Source organism: Artemia sp. Qi Xiang Cuo, unplaced genomic scaffold, assembly GCF_049724085.1.
Source record: "Artemia sp. Qi Xiang Cuo unplaced genomic scaffold, ASM4972408v1 HiC_scaffold_3008, whole genome shotgun sequence".
NCBI classification, from domain to species: domain Eukaryota; kingdom Metazoa; phylum Arthropoda; class Branchiopoda; order Anostraca; family Artemiidae; genus Artemia; species Artemia sp. Qi Xiang Cuo.
This window is the reverse complement of record NW_028300403.1, coordinates 1-26,140: the sequence shown is the minus strand read 5'-3', so window position 1 is coordinate 26,140 and position 26,140 is coordinate 1. Positions and strand designations below refer to the sequence as shown.

At 34.3% G+C, this 26,140-nt stretch overlaps 1 pseudogene; it reads right to left on the bottom strand.

Annotated features, from left to right (window-relative positions):
- Window positions 1–25,843, bottom strand: part of LOC148938719 (52 kDa repressor of the inhibitor of the protein kinase-like) — a 32,386-nt pseudogene extending 6,543 nt beyond the window's left edge.
- Window positions 25,844–26,140: the final 297 nt, after the last annotated feature.

Below are 26,140 nucleotides of genomic sequence, written 5' to 3'. Positions count from 1 at the left end.
GGCAACTCTCAACCATAAAAAAGAATGGCTAACTTTATCTGCTATAGTCAAGCGCCTCAAGCTAACCCCTAATATTGACCAACTAACACAAAGGAGACACTCTTCAACTGATGATGCTGAATTGTTCAAAGCTGTCTTTAATTGCCTAAATATAGGTGGTTTCATCAATGATGTATAAAGCCTATTATTGAATAATAATAGTCTAATTTCTATATTTGATTTCCCAGGACACCCCTGACATAATCAGACAATACGAAAAAGGTTAAATGGATTCATCTGAAGCCTATAATTGAAGAAGAAGAAGATTCAGGAGACCAGAGGCATGAAGACAGTTTTGGAGATCAATATTATGTAATGTTGATCTGTATAACTAGGTCGTCTCTTTTTCAAGCAAAGAAGGGCTACATAAATAAGACTACAAATGCTGGTAGGTTGTAAAATTATACCCTTGGCTATCTTGGAAAGGGGTTAGGTTTGGAAAATGTAACTTTCAGGGATTGGTCTTCACACAAAGTAGGCTATTTCCCGGGAAATTATTTGAAGTACTTATCTCTACTCCTTCTCTCTCTAGAGGGTCCTGAATTTTGCCTACATAACAGGTCTATACCTAATGAAATTTGGACAAAAAAACATTGTACCTTTATTTTCTGTTAGGCCTATAGGTTTGTTTTTTTTGCTTTCGTGCTGGAAATTAAATTCCTGTTATTTGAGTAGAATTTTAGGTAAAATTCTACCAAATCATTATTTAGTTAGGCCTAGGTCTAAAGTGAATAGGCTACGCAATATGATGACTTTTTTATTCTGATTACAAATATAATAGGCCTAATCATTTCTATTGGAAATGAATTTCAGCCCCCCCCCTATATATGCCAATTAAGGGTTAGGTTAGGTTAGGTATAGCCTATATTTAGGGGGGGGGGGCTGAAACTCATTTCCAATAGATATATTTGTAATCAGCATAAGAAAAGGCATCAAATGGTGTATTCACTTTATTCTGAACTCAATAATATGATTTGGTATATATTGACCTGCAATTCCTGTTATTTGAGCCTATCAATGTTTAACCAAAATTTAGGAAATTGGTATGCATATCTTTGAAACCTTATAAATTGGGACTGAGCAACGTTGTGAAGCTGGAAAAAAATGTTCTGTACTTCATTTAAGAAGAAAATCTATTTTGCATGGTTTCATTTTTATAATTTGCGGATTTTTAAAGGTAATCATAGGTCAGGACCCTTTCGAGGGGGAAGGAGTGCAGGTAGGTATTTCAATTATCTTTCAATGACAAAAGCCTACTTTTGCTTGTAGAGCAATCCTGAAAGTTTAAATTTACTAAACAAATAACAGTACAAGATAATTAAAATTATCTAAATTGAGACTTTCAGTAACATTTCAGATTCAGTAAACTTTCAGATCATTAGCTGACATGGAGAGGTCATTTGCCATTTAGATCTCTGTTTAGAAGGAAAATACAGTAGCTAAGATCCATTGATATTTATGAAAGGGCTAATGCCCATTTAAATATCGACATTACTGTGGTTCAGTATTAAACTGAATCTAAGATGGGGTCCGCAAAATTTAGGCTGTTTAGCTACTCTGCTATCTTGGAAGGGGTTAGGTTAGCAACAAACTTTGAGTCATGAATCTAGGTCCCAAAACATACTCTGGGAAGGTATTGCTAAACTTTCATGTTAAAACTCTACCTATCTTGATTTTGAAATTTTGAATTAGGCTCTTAGAATTTAAAAAAAACAACAAGTTACCTTAATTTTCCGTTATGCTATCAATTTCTTTTTTTAGATTTTGTTCTGAAAATGCAATTCCTGTTATTTGAGTTGAATTCTAAGCCATATCTATGCTTTTTTTTTAATTGAAGAATTGCAACCTATTTGTCCATCTTTGAAACCTCATAAATTAGAATCAATAAAATTTGCGAAGTTGAAAACAGTCCATGTACTTCATTTGGTACTTGTTGGTTATAGTATCAACCTCAAATTCTTCATCTAAGTTGAACCTGTTTCTCTGATGCTCAATCCTAATGAAATATCACAAAATATGATGAAAATTAAAAACTTTATTGACAAAATTATAGAAATTTGTAGCTCTTGTTCACAACAGGCCATATATTATTATTTGTAAAAAAACAAAAAAATTTAGCAAAGTCAAGCAACAAACTGTATTTTGATGTGAGCACACCACTTTCTGACATGCACAACAGCTTGTTTTTTACGTGCCTTTCTCGTGCAAAACTATCCCTTATGTTATCAAAAGATTATCAAACAATTTTTTGTAAATTGACGCAGTGGTGGTTTTGACAAAAGCCCCTTATCGTATAAAAGTATCAGTAACTCTTCTTCAGCCGTATAACATGTAAATTTTTCATATAGAAAAATATAAGTATTTAATACATGGTAAAAAAATAAAACAAAAAACAATTCCACTTAGGGTCTACTTAAATGAAGACTTTGAGGTTCGCACTATAACTGACAAGTACCCTTCACTTAAGCAGAAGATATGTTTTGCAAGGTTTCACCTTCACAACAAATTATTTTAAAGTTGATCAAAGGTCACTGTCCTCTTAATGAAGTGGAGGTAGGTACTTTAAAATACACTCATCGAACATACTTTAGTCTGCAGACCCATCTCTGAAAGTTTCATTTTCACAACAATCCCTTTCCTAGATAGCAAAAAGTAGCTAAACTAGAATTTTACCAAGATATTCTCAGAATAATTGGTAGGCAAAAAAACTGATTAAGGATAACAGTTTTTTTTTGTTGTGAATTGATAGGTAGATTATAAGGGAAAATTGTAGACAAGGTATCTTTTGTTTTCTTAGAGAGTATTTTGGCTATTTTAGGAAAACAAAACTTTCAGGGATGACTATCCAGACTAAAATTTGTCACAGGAAAGCGGTTTGAAGTACTGATCTCCGCTCCGTCTTACTATCTATTTCACTGAAATCTGATAAAGATTACATTTTTTTTTTACTTTTTGAATCAAAACTTTACAAAAAAAATAATCTTAAACAATAGACGAAGACACAGTCTTTAGCTTCAGACTTCTGCTCTATCACAATTTATGATTTTTTAAATTTCTTCAAATACCATTTGTGAATTTAGAAAAAAACCATCGATATATCATTAAAATCAATTAATATGCTAAAATAACAGATTATAGTGTTATTCTGGATAGCTACCTCCACATAAGAGAACATTTTAAGAAAATGAATCTTACTTCAAAATGTACAGACTAATCATAGTTAACTCATTTTGGATGCAGCTAATCTTTATATTCACCTCTTCAGTGTTTTATACTTTTTCAACAAAATTTCTGAAAAAATGTATTTAATTAGTATTTATTCAGTTCTTAAACTTGTGCTGAAACAAATGTGATCTACAAATTTTTTTTACAGATGCCACTATTTGTGAAATGCAGTCGCATCGACACAGATACCATAAAGACCATCTAGTTTGCGTCCGAATGGATGGATGTACAGATTCAAATATATCACAGGACAGTGTTTTGAAGTGGCTACCTCTAGTCCTTCTCCCTCGTGAGAGCCCTGACCTTTGATAACCAGTAAAGTATTTTTTTTCTGTGTTTAAGCATAACCTCACAAATACCTGAGCTCAACATTTAGGGAAACAGTAATTTTTCTCTCATGGCCCGGAGGATCCGGGCAGTAAATGAAGAACAAAAAAACTATTTTCAGCTGTAGACTTTTGCTCAATCCCAATTTACGAGGTTCAAAGTTTTGGAAAATCAAATACCTAAATTTAGAAAAAAGACATTGAAATGGCATTAAAATCAGTAAATAAACTAAAATAACAGGGATTCCAGTAATAGCTTAGATAGCTACCCCCACATAAGGAAAATAGTTCTTATGAAAATAGTTTTTAATCTATTTTAAGAAAATAGTTCTAATTTCATAATATGGAGAATAATCATAGTGAACTCCTTTTGCATGTAGCTAACCTTTATCTTCACCTCTTTCAGTGTTTTACACTTTTTCTACCAAATTTCTGAAAAAAAGAGTATTTAATGAGTATTTATTCAGTTTTCAAACTTGTGCTGAAACAAATGGGATCTACAAAATTTGTTTACAGATGCCACTATATGCAAACTGCAGTGGCATCAACACAAACACCATTGCCACTATCTAGATTATATCTTAAGTTTGTATTAGGCTAGTTTAAAAATTACCTTAAATTGCATGTTCAGCAAGATAAAATGGTAATGAGCCTCCTGTGGGACATCTTGCTGGTTGTGTGACACGACTAAGGTTTGGCAACCCAGGTTAGCCTACATCTGCATTGTCCGAGTCTTGATCAACTCTTTTCTTGAACACATCTAGGGTGTGGGAGGGGATGGTAGCTCCAGCACATCTGGTCCAGTAAGTGACAGCAAGCACAGAGAAGAATGTTCTGCACTCATGTCAGTGACAAGGGGGGAGTTGCCGCTTCTTAGTCTGAACTCTTGTTGTGCTTGCTAGGGACGCAGAGAAAGCTTGCCGAAGTTGTTTTTTAGCAGTTCTAACGTAGCCATTTGCGTCTCCTCTCTTTTGTCAATAGACCAGGGTGGGTAGTTTGAGGGGTATAAGGTACTCCTCGTGTGGCATGTCTTGCAAAGCTGGTATGAGGTTTGTTGCTTGCCTTTGAACAGTCTCAAGTGCTTTAATGTCCATTTTATAATGAGGAGATACTATGGTCATTCCAAATGTCAGGTGTGGACATACAGTAGCTTCGTACAGCCTCTTGACCACACATGGCATCCTGGTGGTAAACATTTGTTTTACAAGCCCTAGGGCTCAGATTGCTTTAGCAACTTGGGCGTGTGTATGGCTGTAGAACTTGAGTTTGTTATCAACAATAACCCCTAGGTCTTTCTCCTCACTTGCTTCAAGTAGGCTATCTCCAATATGGTAGGGTTGTCTAGGATTTTTGTGTCCAAGATGCAGGACTTTGCATCTTGACATGTTGAACTGCAAACCCCACTCAGATGACCATCTAGATAGTTGATCTAAGCCTTCCTGCAATTTTGAGAGGTTTGGGCTTATTTGGACCTGTCCTTAGAGCTTGCAATTGTCAGTATATTGTGTCAGTGGATTGTTCAGGTTAGTTGTACAGTCATTAATATATATCCTGAACAATGTGGGCCCCAAGATTTTGCCCCATGGGACTCCACTAATGACAGGAATTTCATCTGAATAAACAGTTTTACTGGTGGCATCACAAACTACTACCCTCTGAGATCTTCCAGTAAGGAAGGTTTCAATCCAGGCAACAATATCCTCATGAAAGATAATGAAAGATCTTTCATTATGAGTACCCTGTATGATTCCATTTTCAGGAGAAGAAGTTGATGTTGTACTTTATTAAAGGCTTTTGATTGATCAAGCAATATGACATCCACCAGAAGGCCATCATCCAAGAGTCTTGTCACAAAGTCATTTGTTTCAATGAGGTTTGTGTTAATTGAGCAAACTTTATTGAAACCATGCTGATTTTCTTAAACTGATTGATTTCTTTCAAGGGGAGAGGCGAGTACATCATTCATGATGCTTTCAAGGACCTTCCATACAATAAAAGTGAGACTTCTTGGAGCAATAGTTACTGGCTTGGTCCTTTCTCCCTTTCTTGAAGATAGACTTGATATTGGTCGGCTTGCAGTAACTTGGGAGTACTTTGAAAGTGAGTGACTTCCCAAGAATAGCTACAAGTGGCTCAGTAGTTTATTCCTAAAAGAAAAAAAGGGCGAAATTAAAGTTACATCAAGCAGTGAGTAAACTGAATCATGCTGTTGGTGAAAAATTTATGTAGTAAGTTTGACAATAAAGTTATGTCTTTTTGAGTTCTATATCCAACCAAAGAGGACATATAGCAATTTTTTATCAAGGAGGCACACTTGTGCCTCTATAAAGAGGCGACCTACCACAATGTTAAGCGATTTCAGATCCTAGTGGTTGCAGAGAGACAGCGGTGATCGCATTTTGTAGCCCAAGCTCCAACTAAGAAACGTGCAAAATTTCATCCTCCTCCGACTTTATCTTCATGGGGTAAATTGGGCTGGAAGTTTCGACCCTCTGACCACAGCCCCCCTTTAACGTTGTCCAATTGGGCTGAAATTTAGAGGTTAAGCTTTCCTAGGGCCCGGAAATTTATCCTCGAAATTTCAGCTCAATCCAATGACTCCTTCTCTGTTTTCCAAAAACCAGATATAGCCACTTAATGTTCATTTCTTTTTTTTGTTAGCCACGCCTACATGCCACAGTTGGCAACGGATCCGGGTGAATGAGGACTCATTCGAAGCGGAATTCGACCTGTTAGGGCCTTTTGATGTTTTCAGATCGAAAAAATTATCCCCCGAATTTACATTTATGAAAAACCTCGTTTTCCTATAAGAACCCATGTTAAATTTTCCCACCACAGCCCCCCTTTAACGTTGTCCGGTCGGGCTGAAATTTAGAGGATAAGCTTTCCTGGGGCCTGGAAGCTTATCCTCGAAATTTTCGATCAATCCTATCACCCCTCCCCTGATTTCCAAACAACAAATCTCAGGTTCTGTGGGTATGTATTTGAGTCAAAATAATAGTATATGGACTATATGTACTTGGCTAGGTCGTTGTGGGTTATACCATTACTCCTAATTATTAAGCGAACGACAAGATGTCGTTTTCCTGGAAGAGAAATTCTTTTTACATCGAGAATATAATGTTTAACAAAGAAACTCATTTTCTTTTTTAAATCAAATCTATTAAATCCTTCGGCTCAACAGGCGTCTCCAGAAGATCTCTTTAAAGAGGTACAAGTGTGCCTCCTTAATCTTAAAGAGCAGGGGGTTTGGGCGGCGGCAGCCCCCCCCAACTTTAACTCCTGACACGATCAGCTAACAGTTAGTCAAGCAATAATAAGTAATAAACTGTACAAAAATGTGCAGATATTATTTGAAAAAAACTACGTTTTCTAAAGAGTTAAAGAGACTGAGTCAAAAGTTCAAACCTTAAAACGTACAGGGATTAGGAGGTACAGTTGGGGGGCTGGCGCCCCCCAACCCCCCCCCCTTTCGCAGCCTTTAAATAAAAAAGAAAATTTTAAACTGAAAGTAAGGAGCAACATTAAAACTTAAAACGAACAGAAATTATTCCGTATATGAAAGGGGCTGTGCCCTCCTCAACGCCTCGCTCTTTACGCTAAATTTTGACTTTCTTACAACTCTTTTTTTTAAACAATAAAAACTTTAGCGTAAAGAGTGAGGCGTCGAGGAGGGCACAGCCCTTTTCATATACGGAATAATTTCTGTTCGTTTTAAGTTTTAATGTCGCTCCTTACTTTCAGTTGAAATTTTTTTTTTTTTTATTTAAAGGCTGCGAAAGCGGGGGGTTTGGGGGTCTTGATGCAACGTGATCAGAAAGTGTTTCCGATATGTCAGAAATTTTCGGACATGTCAGAAGAAATTCCCGTGCCGAACGTGGTATACCCTAACCAAGTTCTTTCAGACTTGCAATTGCAACCCAAACTACTTGATAACTTCAATTCAAAATCCTGAATTGATTTTGTTCTAATCCTGTTCTACAGGATTAGTAGCACAACTACAGATGATGGTCACTGCATATCTGACCAAAATATATGGTATTGTCTGTGAATTTCTATCACTGTTTGTGAAACTGACTATTAAATGGATTTTATCCCTATTTGAACTTTTATTTATTCAAATTTTAGAGTTGTCTAGAAAAGATACAATTACCAACAATCTTTGTGTAGAGACTTAACTTCCTTTAATACACATAACAGAGATGATGTGGATTTTTTGTGATGTGGGTAGAGGATACAGCATACAAGAATTTATGATACATGAAACTGGGATCACTAAAACACACTGCCCCTGATTGGCAAAGTTTTGTCATAAATTTTGTTTAGGCTTTGTAGGGTGGTACAGTAAACAAGTGGGTTGCCCAGGGATGAGTGTATATATTGACAAAGCCAAAATTGGAAAAAAATATAACAGAGGACATTTTGTTGAAGGGCAGTGGGTGTTAGGAGGCATAGAAAGGAACTCAGGAAAATTCTTTATTATTCCTTTTCCAGAGTGGTCATCAGAAACACTGCTTGAGCTTATATGCAAATGGATTCTTCTCACCACAACAATAATCTTGGATTTCTGGAGAGTGTAAAATAAATAGAACAATCAATGTTTTCTGCAAAACTAAAAAAATGCTTATTCAATCAATGGATTTGTTCCAGAAATCTGGCAGGAAAAGTGTAAAACACTGAAAGAAGTCAAGATAAAGGTTTGCTTCACGCAAAATGTGTTAACTATGATTATTCTACTTATTATGATGTTAGAATGTTTTTCTTAACATGTTTCCTTATGTGGGGGTAGCTATTTATGTAAATGCAATAGTCTTACTTTAGAACTAAATCTTAAGCAAAATGAAACTAAAAAATTAGGAATAGTTTTGATTTGTTAAAATTTCAATTGGTAATAGACCTGTCAAGTAGAAAAATTTACAAAACTTATAAATAAAATTATGCCTGACATAATGTCTTGGCACTGCCTCCCCAGGGCATCTATCTGCCCTGTTTCAATGCTTCAATGCTTAAAGTTTCACTTTCCTAACCTAATTCCTTTCCTAGATAGCAAAATGTAGTTTATCTAGAATATTACCATTTATTAACTTGTCAGGACAACTTTTTGAAAAGAGGTTTCATCTTTTTGTGCTAAACATAGGTAGCTTTTTCCTGTAGCCTTTCAGTTTTTTAATAGGCTTTTATTTTAGATTAATTTAAAAAAAACAAAGTTTTTCCAAGGGAAGTAAAGAGCAAAGTTGAAACTTAAAACTTACAAAAATTATTACTTCACAGCCTATTTAATATATACTAATATAACTTTTATAAATAAACCAACTAATTATATTTCCCTATGCTTTTATGATTATAGAAAACTAGCACTTTACTGAAAACACAAAAGTCAAGTATAAAAACATGATTATTGATTTAAGAGTCAAAAGTGAGTATGTATCCTGACAACACTACAAAAATCTATAAATCTTTTCATAGTCTTACACCAGTTTTGACATTAGTAACTTTCAGTATACAATTAAAATTATCTTAAAAACATAAGCATAAAACTAAATATTTTTTAATAACTGCAAAGTAATTGAACAGCATACAGAAATATTGGATTGATTTATCAAGCAGCATTTTGTTCTCACCAGCTGTAATACCAATAGTGGGTAATATACAGTCTTAAATTGTAAGAAATATGCTTTAGTATCAAATAAGACATAATATGAACTTTGGAAATCCAATTATTTCTCTCTATACACATGTGAAATTCAAGCTATGATACAAATTCTAAAGCTAGTCTATAGTCCTAATACTATCAAGATAATCTTACCTTTGAACTTGTGTACAAACTAAACATGACCTGTCCTTTTAAGAACCAAAACAAGAGCCAGTCATTGAACTGAGCCATTGTGCAGAAGTGATACCAAACTAAACGCAATAAAGTAAGGACAATTTTAAAACGGATTGTTGCCTTATCTTAAAATTGATTGATCCGAAAAGGGATTAGAAATAGTTTTACTCCATAAAGTGTCCTTTTTTGGTTTTCTGTTACTGTACTAAAACTCCTAAAATATTTCGTGTTTTCCGTAAAGCGCTAGTTTTGTATAATCATAAAAGCATAGGGAAACATAACTAGTTGGTTTATCTATACTAGTCATATTAATGTATATATTGAATTGGATGTAAAGTAATACTTTTTGTCTGTTTTAAGTTTCAACTTCGCTATTTACGTCCCTTGGCAAAACTTAGTTTTTTTAAATTAATCTTTTGTTTCGTTTGTTTAAAATTTAATGAATAAAATATTATTAACTGATCTTTTTTATTTATACGTATTAATGTATTCTTGTTTTATTTTTTAATGCTTTTTCTTATCTTTAATTAAAAATATTCATAAACATTACCTATGATTCAAGTGAACATACCATTTTTAAGGTTTCTTTCGAATATCTGCCACTGCAACCATGATTTAGATTAATAGGCCTTTGTTTTAGATTGATGTAACTATGTTTTCTGTAGGATATTTTTTCTAGCCCTAGTTCCTAACATCCATGTCCAAGAATAAGCTTGAGTGAGGAAAAATCGTTTTTGCTATATACCAGGGTTCCATGTTTTTCTATAATTAATTTTATTGACACTATCCGCTGTGTGTCCTCATTTGACATATTCCCCCCCCCCCCACCATTAAAACGGATACCGTGATAGACCAACACCAAAGTCTGCAAAAATCTAAAGGTAGTTTTACTTTGGGTGGCCTAGGTTTATACTTTATATTTTATATATGTCTTCTGCACAATTGGGGTAAATTTTGAGATGTTTTATGGTAAAGTTCTACATTATGTGTTATTTAGAACGAAATACTCTAAGAAACCAATTCTTAGGCTACTTCATAATATGAAGAATAATTTTAGCTACCACATTTTGAAACCAGCTCCACTAAAATTAACCCCACCCTCTTTCCCTGGTTTGAAAATATAAAACACTAAATTATGTATTTCCAATGGGTACCCACAGGGGGGGGCTATGAACCCCTGGAAATTAGGGAATTTAAGTATAAGAAAATCAAAGTAAAGAGAAGAGAGCAGCGAAAAACCATGGAAAAAGTGTGTTTGCTCATGGTTTGTTGCCTTCCTATAGGCTTTGATCCTTAATAGGGGTAATAAGAGTTCTAATTTGTCACTGAGTGACCCCTTATAAATTTTCCGCAAATGATTTTTTTTGTAAAAAAGAATAAAAAAATACTGAATTGTAAGTAAACAGCCATCCCATCAATAACAAAATCATAAGAACCCAAATATTGATAACATTAAATCAAAGATTAAGGTTTCTATTGTGATTACAAAGATATACACATATGTAAGCCAGTCACAGAGGAAACCTTCATAAATTTTGGAAAAAACTGGGGTGAGTGCTTTGGTGAAAGTCAGATTAGAAGATTTTTGGAGACATGTGTTATGAAACCTTGTTTCCAGCAACTTGGGAATTTAACAAATTTTGTGATTGGGTTGAAAATATTTGATAAAGGCTCAGCAATTTAGTCTGAAAAGGCTTTAATTTAGTCAATTGGGATGTCCAAGGGGCAAGTGCTTGATTTTCTGAGCTTTATGAGTTTATTTATAATATCAGAGGTAGACGTGAGGGGGAAGAAGGTATTGGAATGAATATTTGGACATGAGCCAGTGAAAGGAGGAGACTTTGAATGATGAAAGTTAAGTACAAGTTCAAATCATTGGCAGTCTTATTAGGAGGAAGATGAAAATCAATTTCAGAAGGACTTTTATCCTCATATCTCTTTAATTTTTCTGTACCACTGCTTGGGCTTATTAGAATATTGATTTTTGACTTACTACTATAATAATCAGTATAATATTAGCCTAAGTAATACAGCCTTGCACGTTCTTTGAATTAGACCCTTTTGCTTTATATTGCTTTATACTTAAAATAAACAGAAATTAAATAAACATAGCAAAAAAACGTACAACATTTACTAATATAAATGAATAAATAAATATTAAGATTATTTAAATTTAAATTGAATATTAAAATATATATTGAAAAAAAAGAAATATATAAAAATAATAGTTTTGGTTTTGATTAATTCTACTTATGTAAAATTATAAAAAATAATTCATCGTTGGCGCTTTAATGAAAAATGTATGTGTCTTGGAATCAAACTGAATATTTGGTATATAATGCTATTAATTGTTGAAAGATCATTAGTTTAAGATTTTATTTCTCTGTAATATTATTTCATTTTCAATGCTGCAATAACTTGAAAAGATAATATTTGTAATATAGTTCGATTTACGTGAAGCACGAATGACGTAAAGGCTTAGACTGTTACAGTTATGGAATGGGGCAGTATCCAAACTGTTGTTTTTAGTGAAGCTATATTTTTCTTATTAATTTTATTGTAATTTCTATGTTTATCTTGAAAGTTTAAATAAGAACGACAGAAAATATTTGTAAATGTAATTCGGTTTCAGTAAAGCACCAATGACGCAGTAGTACCTGTTGTACGTTTTTTTGCTATGGTTGTTAATTTAATTTCTTTTTGTTTTGGGTTTCATTTATTCTTTAAAAGTAATTTCTTGTTGTATTGTAGGTTTCTATTTTTTCTCATCTTAATTATTTTCTTTGGGTTTTGTGGCTGGGGTTTGACTTCTACTAATAGTTTGAGAAACAGACTATTTAAATGTGAGGTTTCAAAAGACTCCTATATATAAAAACATATATGTTAATTGATGGTTGGGTTTCATTTCTGATAAATAAACTAAACAGAAAATTAAACTAGAATGCTAAATGAGTATTTTGCAAAAGTAAGATCCAGATAATCTTAAATATCTTCTATTCTGTGTCTTACGTCATCTCCCTGTTTTTCTCTCCATCCCATCCCCCCTCTCTACCTCGTTTCCCTTCCCCTTTCAATACACACCTCGCGTAGCAAATTTATTTCTTGACCTTTTGCTTGGGTCCCTCTCTTCGTTCTGCACAATGCTCTCAGATTCCCTTTGACACAGGAAAAATTCCCTTTGACAAAGGGAAAATTCCCTTTGAAAATTTAATGTGTCGTTTTCAAAAATACTTAGTTGATGCAGTGACTCTGCAGTACAGTAAGGAACAAAAAAAAATAGTCCAAACAGAATAATTACCTCAAAAAGGAGGCCAACAAAAACGGATCTAAACTCTTCAAAAGCGAGAAATGGTATGATAAAAAATATAAGGATAATCTGAAATGTAAATAATTAGTAGCCTGATAGGTACTAGATAGTTGAGGAATAGTCAAAATCCATGAACAAAGAAAAAAAAAATGGTGGTCAAAATCAGTTCAAATCCTGGATTGTATATGCACTGAATTTTTAAAATGGCACTCATTTCTTCAAATTGTTTTAACGGTTTTTCAAAATAATAGAAAATATATTGCATATATACAATTCAGGGTATATATTTGCACACTAAGGGGACACTATTTAGTGTTTGCACAATAAATACATCTACAATTATTGCTCGTTTAAAGAGATAGTATATATATATGTATATTTATATATATATATATATATATATATATATATATATATATATATATATATATATATATATATATATATATACACACACACACACACACACATACATACATACATACATACATATATATATATATATATATATATATATATATACACACACATAATATATATATATATATATATATATATATATATATATATATATATATATATATATATATATATATATATATATATATATATATATATATATATATATATATATATATATATATATATATATATATATATATATATATATATATATATATATATATATATATATATATATATATATATATATGTATGATTGTTTTAAGTTTTCCCATTTCCCATTTACCATTTACTATTCCCATTTACTATCGAGGGAAACTCGATAGTAAAATTCTATGTGCTTTTTTGCCGGGATATCATGTGGGATGTTGACTAAATTTCTCTGTCGTGGCATGGCAATGGTGATTTCCAGTTCTTGGCATATGCACGTGACTTCTGAAAACAGCTGACCGAACTTCTCCTCCGCCTTATTTCGTGTATCTTGAAATATTTCTGTTACACTTTCGACACACTGAATGCCCATACCCATTTCTGAGTGCAGAACCCTAGACAAATTCAGTGTGTACCCCAGAAAAAAATTCATCACAATAAGGGTCACTATATAGTCTAAGCTCAGGATGTTAATGAGCAGACTTCTGGCTTTTGACGACGCCATGGAGTCCCCATTTGTCTCTATGTCTTCTAGGGCCTGAAAGATCGGAACAACTAACTGCTTTGATATCTGTATCGCATCATGTCTTTCAACACATCCAGTTTCGCATACTCCTTTCAGATTGACTTCAGTGTAGGTTTTTAAGACAGCGCTTCGCTTGGCACTGAAGTGAAAGAAATTAACTGTTTCACGAACTACCATCATACAGTTCTTGATATCAGGAATCTTGCTCGAGTCCGTCAATACCAAGTTCATGGAGTGGGCGACACAGTGAACATGCCTGGCCAGTGGATATTTGTTCAAGATAAAAGCCTGGGCTCCTGACATATGTCCACTCATATTTGCAGCCCTATCATACCCTTGTCCCCTGTATAGTTTCATATCAAGACCAAGTTTTTCCATTCGACTTATGATAAATTGATCAAGGCTTTCACCTCGCAAGTCTTCAACAATAGCAAACCCGACAAACTCTTCCCTGATCTGAAAAGTTTCGCTTTCCAAAAATCGAAGCCCTAGATCCATCTGTTCCTGCCTTGATATGTCGGTTATCTCGTCCGCCAGGATGGTGAAAAAAACGAGCCGATTTCACCCGATCCAAAAATCTTTGCAGTAAGGAGCTTTCCACAAATATCAACTAGTTCGTTCTGACTTCTGGGGCTGCAGTACTGGGCATCGCCCCCACTTTTCTCAAACACCTCTTTCATTATTGGATTGTCTTTCATCCGATAGTGTAGCAAGTTCCTTAAATTTCAATGGGTTTTTACAGGCTTTACAAAGGTTAATTTCCCCAAATCCTCGTCCTTACGCATTGCAAGTCCTTGCCGTTCACACAACAGTCTTGTTTCTGTGATGGGACGAAGCCTTTTGCTGTTTATTTCTATTAACAGACTGGCAATTATCTATTTTCATTTTACCATATTATGTGCATTAGTTTATGTGTGTATTATGTGCAAAACAAAGAAATTTTGTTTTGCTGAAAGAAATTTGAAGGAGAATTTTAAGGAGGCAAGGTTATTTAATGGAGACATAAGCTAAGTTCGTTACATTATTGACAATTTTGAAATTTAATAGCGTATTTGCTCTTTCATAGATAGTTGATCAGTTAGAGCAGAATAATGTAAACTTCTTGCAGTTAAAATTTTCGAATATTCCAAATTTTGTCCTTGACTGAAATGAAGATTTAAGCAAATGCAAACGCCATCAAATTTAAATTTTAAGATAAAATTTACTTTAAAAATAACTCACAAGCCTGGCCGAGCCAAATTTCTATTCTGAAGTAAACACAAAAGCAGAATAACGTATAAAAGGCTTATAAACTCTTCCACATAAAAAACTGGCAAAGGAATGCACCGTCATTTTATAAAAACAATCAATAAAATATTTAAAAACACCTATATAAATTTTGGGCCATATTATATGGGGCATAATATGAAAGCAAAGACTGTGAACTTGAAAAGGGGTCAGTACAAGCGCTAAAAAGAGGATACATTTTTTTGTTTAATTTTCCCCCGGATATTATGGGGTATTTTTTTTTTCGTATCTGCAAGTCTAGCATTGTAGCATCAAGTTAAGAGGCTATTGTTTGAATAAACTTAATTTTGTTGGATTTCCTGTGAAATTTGCGGGCGCCAAACCGGAGAAGCATATTCACAATGTGGAGGGATAAAGGAGGATTTGTAGTGAATAAATATATTCTATCCCATATTAATAAGCAAATAGATTACAGAAAATGGTTCTTGTGTGCCATGTCTGCACTCAAAAACTCTCCCAACTTCTTAAGCCCCATAAAACTTATCACTTAATATAATTTCCACCCATTCCTCCCTTATATACCACCCCCAAAATAATGAGAAACCAATTTCCATTATAATGATAAACCAATTGTTTATGGTTTTGGTTCATTGGGGCATTTCATTTACAAACATAGTTACTGGGTCTTTCAACTGTGTTGAACAGAGAGGCAATATGAAAATTTTGATTGGATGTGTTTGTGGAAATGATGGAGAGAGGCTTGTTGCCCTCTAATCACTTTTGATTCTTAAAATAGGCACTAGAACTTTCGATTTCTAATTGAATGCGCTCCTTTCGAGGTTTCTACGATAACTCCTTCTACACGAAGCGCCTTGGTCAGAAAAAAACTGTGTTTGGGTAACAGGCTCATATATTCACAGCATCTTTAATTATGAGAAAATCTTTTTTTTACCCCCACTCCCCTCTGAAGTTTTTTTCAATATATAAGAGGGCAAAATATGGGGGGGGGGACAGTTTCCTCCCCTATTTATGTCATCATCAATGCCTGAATATGGCATTTTTAGAAACATAAACTGACACACTTTGCAGTTTCCACAGCATTTTCTTTTATTAGCCTATTTACTCACTAACAGCCAGTGGCGTGGTTAGGGGGGTAAAGGGGACAGTATTTTTGGGCAAAGTCAGCAGCCTGATTCATTCACGAGCATTTAGGGGGTAAGGCAAAATGTAATTTTGACTATCTAGGTGGGGGGGGGGGTGGGTCAAAAGTTCGTCTTTTTGTTTTTTCTTCAATAGAAGCATAAAAAACACTTAGGAAATTACCCCCAAAAAAGGTATTTTTCAAAATTTAAAGGGAGAATATAGGAGGGATAGTCCCTCTGTAGTATGTCTTTTGCCTATTTTTATTCAGGTAAGGATGGCATTTGTTTTACAATACCTTTTGAATGTATCGATCTCGAATTAACTTTGTTTTTCTTTTCGGTCACAACTTATTCAACTAAAACTCTAAAAAAGGTAAAAAGGTAATAAAAAAGGTAAAAACGCAATAAAAAGGTAATTGTACAAACATTGATAAACATTGTTAGAGGATTTTCAAATATGAGACTACAAGATAGGTATTGCATTGTTACGGGCTTTGCCCGTAACACGGGCAAACCCTTCTCACGGGCTTTGCCCGTGATAGCTGTCCCCTTTACCCCCCTAGCTACTTCACTGACCGTTTGTGAGAATTAGTCTAATTAAAGTAAATACAATCGTAACTGACAAAATGGGTCAATTTTCATTTCGAAAATTATATATTTAGACATCACTGACAATTAGGCGAGGAGAATGTCCCCCCCCCAGATTGAGACGAATAAGCTTGGATTTATTTAGGAGAAAATGTAGGAGAGGGAGCTTTGGATAATAACCCGATTATGAGCCGCCCTAAAACTCGAAACTTTTTTAATTGTTGGGCATCATTTAATCAAATTATCAAGAATTTCTGTTTTACAATCACCCCTAAAACGTGAACGTTATTTTAATAAGTTAAAGTCAAAATTGCAACGTCAAGAGTGGGGTATTGAGAGGGGGGGGGAAGCCCCCTTACATACGTAATAATTGTTTTGTTTAAAATTTTTATGTCGTATTTTACTTTTATTTCAAAGAACTTGAGTTTGGTCTTGCACGCTTGTTATTATGAAATCAGAATGAAATTTGATTTTTTTATATTTTATAGTTCATTTATTGTGATAATTGCAAAAGTCGTTCCAAATATACAGTGATAAGTGTGGAAAACCATGTCGAAACCAAGATGAACATTCAAATCGTCATTCAACCGGAGGTCTCATGGACTCTAAGATCACTTCCTGCCCCTGAAAACCCCCTTTTCCCAAGATGTACCTGATAAAAATTTTGAGATATCCGTTTAGCTTAAAACAATTTAAAAGTTGAATAATTATAACTCATGGGTTGAGGAAAACCCCCAAAGCCAGCAGGACAAGGGCTGTTTGTGATCCAAGGTACCTATTTTTAACATATAAGGTATTAAGAAAAGAAGGCATATTAGATCCTGAATATAAAAAGCTATTGAGGCGAAACTTTAAGGAAATGTTGAAAGGGATGTTGAACACAATCAAAACAAACTATGTGTTTTTTCGTTGTGAAAAAGCAACATCAGCAACGTCTAAGGAATGACTGAGGGCAATAGACGTTGAAACTTTTAAGGAATGTTGAGGGGATGTTGATCAAAGATCGGAGGTCAACCAGCCCCCCCCCCTCTAATTGCCCTGTTTAGGTGATCCTTCTCCTCCACAATTATCAAATTTTTAATTTTGTTCAAACTAGTCAAAACATCTAATTACTGTGCCTCCTTGAAATCTAGGAGGCACAGTAATTAAATCCTCCACGATGTATGCTAAAGAATTAAGCACCTTATATGTCATTGTTACTAGAAGTGTCTATACAAAATATTTTAGGATTAGCTGTAAGGATTCCCTTTATAATCTCGGGACCACTACTGCAGCTGCTGTTGTGGTTGTGATTTTCAATACTTACGACTTTTACTCTAACTGCTTGAAGCATGTTGCATGTTTGACTTCTTGAGACTTTGACCACCTCTATTTTTATACCAGTACCGTGTCCACTATGTGTATTAAGGTTATCAACTGGGTTCACCTGCAATATCTTGGGAGCGGGAAAGGGTTAAACAAAAGCAGCTACTTTGTGACTGCAACTGCGTCTGCTTGTGACAACGACGATATTGAACTACAACAATAACTACTTGGGACTAATTGCAAGTGCAACAACTTATGACTGTGGCCAAGTCTATTTGTATCTGCTAGTGTGACTACTTGCAACTTCGACTAGGAGAAAAACAACCCTTAAAATTGAAGGAATCTTAATGAAAACCACACTATCGAATTAAACGTATCATAGAACTCTACTGTAGAAGTTTCCAGGTCCTATTTTTAAAAATCAGGACTTTTGATATTTTTGCCAGAAGAAAGATCCCGGATGCGTTTCTGGAGGGACTTTGACAGGGGGGGGGGAATGCTCTTTACGTGGGGTGACAGGTCGCCGGAGGAGAGTTCCGTGCGGGGGAGGGGTACCTTTAACAGATGGTGAGCCAGATTTACCGGCATTATTTGAAAAACGAATAGAAATTGTTCAATATATGAAGGGCTGTCCCCTCCTCAATACCTTGCTCTTTATGCTGAAGTTTGACCGTTTGTCTCAATTTTTTAAGTGTCTACTGAAACATGGGGGCCATTTAATTAGAATAGGAAGCTTTTTTTATAAGTGCTAACAGCTTGAGCGTAGCGAGCAAAGTATTGAGGAAGGGGCAACCCTTCATATACGGAATAAATGTGCCAAAATTAATATGCAATTTTTTTTTTTTAATTTTCATGTATGGTAAGCTAAATTCGACCCTGCGTTAGCTGAATAACGTTGTGGTATAAGTTTTTCCAATTTAAAGTAAGAAGCGACATTAAAACTTAAAAGGAACAGAAATTATTTCGCATATGAAAGGGGTTGTCCCCTCCTCAACGCCTCACTCTTTACGCTAAATTTTTATTGTTTTAAAATTAGAGTTTTGACAAAGAGTGAAACTTAAGCGTTAAGAGCGAGGCTTATAGGAGGGGGAAGGCCCCTTAATATACGGAATAATTTCTGTTAGTTTTAAGTTTTAATGTAACTCCTTACATTCAGTTAAAAAAAATTTTTTTTTTATTTAATGACGTAATAAACTTTTTACTAGTTTAATTTTTTGTTTTGTTTATATTATTACCCATATATCTTATATTTGCTACAATTGTTTTTTTAATTTCGGTTTGTTGTATGTTTCATTTTATCCTTGAATTTTAATTTTTGGTCGTTTTGAGTTTGAATTATTACTTGAATTCTTTTTAATTGTTTTAAGTACTATGGGTGTTTAATTTTCTTTGAAAAATTTTTTTTTGGAAAGTTTGTTTTAACTAATAAGAGAAACGATCAAATGGTTTTGTCACTTTTAAAGGCCTTAGGTTTTCCTGTAGGAAGCAACATACTATTTATGACGATTTGTTTATTTTCTTCGAGATTTTTTCGAGATAACATACCAAGAAAGGAACAAGTTGCTGTAAGATTGGTAAGGGACGTGTCTATGAAATTTTGACTTATCCAAAAATAATTAAGAGGCAAATGATTCAGTAGTCCCTTAATCACTTATTTTTATAAATTATGAAGAAGCATTTGATTCAGCCAAAAGTTTTAGCGAAGGTCCTGTATCGTGTATGGTGTTGCCAACAAATACATCGAAGGGATTAGGCTATTCACGAGAACGAAATTGCTGCGGTTAAGGTTGGAAATGAGGGTAGTAGCTTGTTTTGAATTAAATCAGGAGTATACACGGTTGTGTTCTATCGCTCTTTTTTTATATTGGTTATCTTAATGGGATGAGTTCTAAAGAATACGGTAAAGGCTATTTGAGTGTCCCTGAAGAAAATGTTATTAAAATCGCTGATTTTTCGAAAGTTTCCAGAGTTTAGTATTCCAAAATTAGTTTGAAAATTATTTTCAAGAAGACCAAGTCGCTTTGACTGGGAGCTTCACCTACCTAAGATTTTATAAATTAAAAGATCTATCCCTACCTAGCTTCACCTACCTAGGATTTTATAACTTAAAAGATCTATCCCTAGGGGCTGGGAGGGGGGGGGTCATGTTGTATCCAAAGGCATAGTTTTGGGACTTTAACTATGCTGAAGAAAAGGGCAATCTCAAAATTTTGATAGGACGACTTTTGGGAGGAAAGGTGGGTGGGAGGAACCTAGCTGCCCTCTTAATGTATTTGGCCACTTAAAAAGGGCAATAGAACTTTTAACTTTTGTTCGAATGAGCCCTCTCCCAATATTTAGGACCATTGGTATGACAAGATCTCCCCTGGTAAAAAAACAAACAAACAATAAATAAACACAAATTCATGATCTTTCTTCTGACCAAAAATACAAAATTCCACATTTTCGCTGATAGGAGCTTGAAAGCTTTATACTAAGGTTCTCTGATATGCCGAATTTGACGGTCTGATTTGCGTTAAGATTCTTTTAATTTTATATGATGTTCCCCTTTTTCGAAAATATTAACGAATTTGTCAGGCTCGTTGCCTCTTATGGGCGACAGTAATCTAGTTAGTCGTATATATTCTGAATCAGAATATTAATACGAATCTTTTGATATATTTATTGATATCGAAAGTCCGGTCTTTAGAGTCTTAGTTGCTATTGAGCCGAGTTACTCCATACTTACACTTCGTCACCACTTGTTTTAAAATTAAGAGGGATTTCCTCTCTCTTCTTTTTTTTCGGGATATTGCTACAACTACCACCAAGCAATAAAGGAAAGAAATCTGCACAAAATCGTCGTCTATTCCGGTCTTTTGAGAGCCCTCCCATAGAGTTCTTACTCCCCTAAAAATTCCGTAATTATTACTATACCAATTTAATTTTGATGGCTTCTTAAGAAATAATAATAATGTATGAGACATATTACTGTAACGTGTACTTACAAAGGCCACTCCACCAAGGAACATGCACGAATTTTTTTGTCAGAAGGGACCAACAAGGACATGAATTCATTTATTTGATAATTTTAATAAGAGAGGCAGATAAATTCAATTATATTTTGCATTATGGGGGGGGGCACGAAGTCCTCCTCGCCTATATGTCCCTATCACCGCCTAAAAAAGCAAAAGGATGAATACAATCTCTTCTTCTTCAACCAGGATACAATTACTATTACTACCAACAGTCGTTTCGGCACACAGCCACCTAAGGGCTTGTGTTAAATTTCTTCCTTGTTTTAAAATTTACTTTAGTATTCTTTTTAATTACTCTGGATTATTTTCATCCGGATAAATATATCCGGATAAATAATCCGGATTATTCACTAGATTATTTTCAGAGAGAGTTCATTCAAAGTTCTGATGTAAATTTTTCTTCTTTAATCTTGCCCAAATGTAAAACAAATTTCTAATGAAAGTGGCAAAGCCTTCCGTGTCTTCTAATTGCATACCAAATGTTGAGTTTATAGATGTTTACTGGGTTGGTCTCTTTTCCCCATATACACGACGTATGACAATAATCTAGTGATTAATACGGAAGTTCATTATTTTGTGAATGACCCGAAAAGTTATTTATTTTGTTGTATATAAATATGATAGTTTCAATTTTATTATTTTAGTATTTCTAATGAAGACGGTAACTGTATATGTGACCGAGATATCTGGACTTTTGTACCTGATTTTTGACTGTCTAAAAAAATTGATTTATCCATTTGAAAGTTTATTTGTTCGTCTTAGAACGGCTGTGTGGTCTAAGAAAACAACACCTAATTTAAAGGTGTTATGTCGAAAATATTTAATTTCTATTCGTGACAAGTTTCATTTATTCAGTCGTAGGGATATCTAATTTTCTTCAGTTTGACTTACTTTTTCTTATTATTTAACTTCCATTTCATTAAAGGTAGGCTAGTTAATTTTTGCTTTAAGTTTGATTCGCCCAAGCGACTAAATTTGCGTAGTTTTACATTTTCATTTCGCTCTTAATGTTTCTTGCAACATAATTTTTTATTTTTCAAAATTATTTTAAATAACTAACTAAATGAAAGTTGTTTTGTGATTTTTGATTTTCTGAGAGGGATAATAAATCCCTTTTTTTTATTTTCTGAGAGGGATAATAAAATCTAGCAGATAAAATTAATCCAAACTCCCAAAAACAGTGTAATTAAAACGATAATATTCTTTGTTTAGCCTAGAATCTATTTGCTTCTTGTCGGTAAGGCAGTTCGAAAATAGTAGACACAAGCGCAAATTTTTGAAAAAAATACTTGCAGTCGACCGAAAATATGGAACAAGTAAAAAAGAATAATATTAGAAAAAAATCCCAACATATTAGGACCAATTATACAAAATGTTTTGTTTCATATACCTCAATTGTTTTTTGAAAGAGATGAGTTTGCTTTAGAAATAAGAAGCCTTAGCAGGGCCTACTGAGCCACTTGTCTTCATCTACAGTTGTGTTTAATTGGGTAGAACACATAATTTACTCAACATTTAGATGTTCAATTTTTACTGTTTACATCCAAGTTTACCAGTTATACTTCGACTAAGGATTTGACCGCAGAAATTGATTTTGTTTCCGACGATTATCCCACTGAGTGTCAACGCAGTAATTCCGTAGTATAATATAATGTGTGCATAGTATAGAATTGAATTTATTGACACAAAAGCCCAAAGGGCCGTGGTCACAAAAACAAAGACACTTCCACACAAACTTAAATTGGCACAAAACTACAATCTAGGCTTGTCGACTATCACCCTCATCCCTTATCTTCAAAAAAAACTTTTTCTGTTCTATACCAATCGTTAGGAACCTTCCGAATCTCTTAATACCTCCCATATCTTTCCTTGCTGATAAATTTATTATCTCATCTCTCTCCTAAACCTCAACCCCAAACAATTCTTGTCTTAAATATATTAATTCACTACACTACACCACACAATGAACCAAATGTAAAAAAAAAAAAAAATATCATTTTTGTTATAATGTTGGTTTTTTAGTTTAAAAAAGATGTAAATTTGGAGGTGTGTTGGGTCTGGCCCGACCGATATGGATTTATGGGGTTAAATAGTGATTCCAATATATCAGTAGCGTACCGATACGATACCGATATAATTTGCCGATAAATTTCCTTCCAAAAAAAAAAAAAATATACCTAGAATTTAAACCCCCCATTCTCTGCCGATATTTATACGTGGTCCCTGGTTTATTACATACCAAAGAACAGCCTAAATAGTTCATGGTGGATATTCAAAAATTAGGCCATTTACAAGAATTGTTTGACTTTCTTTACCTTTTCTGATCTGCATCTTCTGAGCACACAAACGAAATGGATGATATTTGCGGAAAAGAACAAAATTTAATCAAAGAAGCCGGTTTAGTTATATAAACACAAATACGCGAAAATTTGATTGAAATAAGCGTAATGTGTATATTGAAATTGATCGTTCAAAACCAAAATTTCAATAGCTGGACTTTGAATTTTAATAAATCAGATATTAATGTGAAAACTTTACATTACATTTATATCGTATGGTATCTTACTAATGAATCCATGCTAGGCACAATGGACGCAGTGGTGCAGCTACAGTTTTAAGCCAAGAGGAGGGATTTAAAGAATGTGTCGACAGAACCGTCCAGTACGCCGACAAATGCGGACGCACAATCTAAATCTCAAAGGTAAAATTTTAAAGGTGTTGAAACGTGGCGGTAACACCTTAGAATTTCCCCTCCTTAAAACCATCCCCAGCTTAAAACACTCCATCTCCCCCTTTGTTGCACTCCTGACTGAATATCAATGTTTTAACCGATTAAATCTTGGATCTTCAACCCACGCAAGTGAAAATTCATTAAACAGAAATGTTTAGTTTAATGTATTCTTTTTAGTTGTTTCGGTAGAGGATGTACGTTCTTGAAGTCAACAAACACTTAGAACATTGCTGCACCGGGTGTGTATTGACAAGTATTGATCACAAATATACTTAGACTTCATTTGACTCTCCCCAGAGCAAGGTTGGATGACAAGCTTGCTACTTGTCCCTGTAAAAAAGAAACATCATCCGAAGCGTCTACTCGACGCCCTAGTCTGTGCCAGCAAAGGCTGAGGAGGATCTTCATCCCTTTTTTATTTTTTGTCATTTGACTCACCTGTGCTGCTCTCCACCATAAACAGACTTAGCTGGTGGCTCTACCCACAAGGATTGGACAAGCAAAAATTATCTAAGGACATCCGGTGCCATCTTTGGACAAGTTGCGTCGAAAAAAAAAATCTATATCAGCCGATAACCGATATTTTTTTCCGATATCTGATAATCACACTGACCCTCATATCGGCTCTGTAATGTTAGGCAACAAGACGATCGATCGAGTAAATAGATTCGCTTATCATGGTAGCAGAATTAGTATAGATGGTGGGTGCTGTAAAAACAAAACAAACGAATTATGTTTTATTAAACATATCGTATTACAAATAATTATCTACATCTTAAGGGTCTTGAACAGAACCCTTTGCTTAACAAAACTGTTCTCGCGAATCGAGGGGAAACTCACCCACAAAATTTGAAAAAACTTTCAACTGCTCTGCTCTAGACTGTGAATCTCACAGCGCGGAAATATAAATTTCATGTTGTATTGCCAGGGGTAACTCAGTTTAGCAAGTTTACGTTTACAAAATTACACGAGCGAAGCCGTCGTTTCGCTGGACATGTCCATTATTATATTTGAAAGAACTAGTAAGCTGTGACAGTTTAATTAACCTAAAGTATTTACTTTTTCAGTTGCAAAAAGTGTCACCGTGTTTTGAATGAAGTTAAATTTCAAAGAAAAGACAAACCACGTGTATAGAAGTAAATCAGAAATGGCAGTTGGATTATCTTTAGAAGAAAAGAAGAGACTCAGCGATACACAATTCAATATCATTCCCTTGTTGAAAAGTAGGACAAAAGGTAGGGGATACATAAAATATTATAATTCAATTACCAAAAATTTTTTAAAACTGCCTCCCGTAATATAGATAGATTTTGTGTAATTATTTCAGTCAAAATTAGGCTTAGAATTACAATCACTTGGTTCAATGAGACGAACAAGTCTCCAATAGATTCTTGTGAAGATGATAGAAGTTTTGTCTGGAGGTTAAACTGATTCCTTCTCCGAATGAATTTCTCTATATTTTGTTTACGTTTCATACAGTTTCATTACATTTTATTATAATTTCATGATGATAAGATTCTTTCACGAAAGTTTTAATAGTTTTGAATTTGTTAAATTTGTATGAAGAGAAAACATTTAAAATGTATTTTGTTTTCCTTATAGTCCAAACTATGTACTGGTCAGGCACGTACGCAGGAATTTTTTTAAGGGGGGGGCTAAATCCTTCAAAATAGAAGATAGAAAGCACATTATATTACGTAACATCTACAATAACTAAAAGCATATATATCAAGAAATAGACTCGCCCTATATTGCAAATTGCAACCTACGAGCAGAACTAAGAGCAAACTTTTCCAGAATCTCATCCACTGATACAGAAATATATCGATGGACATTCAAAAGTGCCAAGCCATTTAGTCGGCCTTCATCCATTCGGCTGCGGAGATAGGTTTTTAGCCTTTTCATTGAAGAAAATGTCCTCTCAACACATGCTGTAGAAGTAGGAATGACGCAGAAAATGCGGAGTAACATATGGACGTTGGGAAATATGCCTCGCTAACATTTGGCAAGGCTCTGCACTGACGTCTTGAAAAAAGACGGGGAGCTAATCTCAGCAACTTAGCCCGCCTTAGTTGAAGCTCAGCCTTCATACCTGAATCCGAGCTTGTTAGATCTGAGTTATATAATTTGATCAGTTCTTGAACATGGCCAACAGACTTACTTACGACAAAAGATTGTAGGATTCCACTGAGGCCTTTCAGAATAACTTTGTGCTTTGTGAATCAAGATTCGAGTGATTGTATGAGTTGGTCCACGAATGGGATGAAA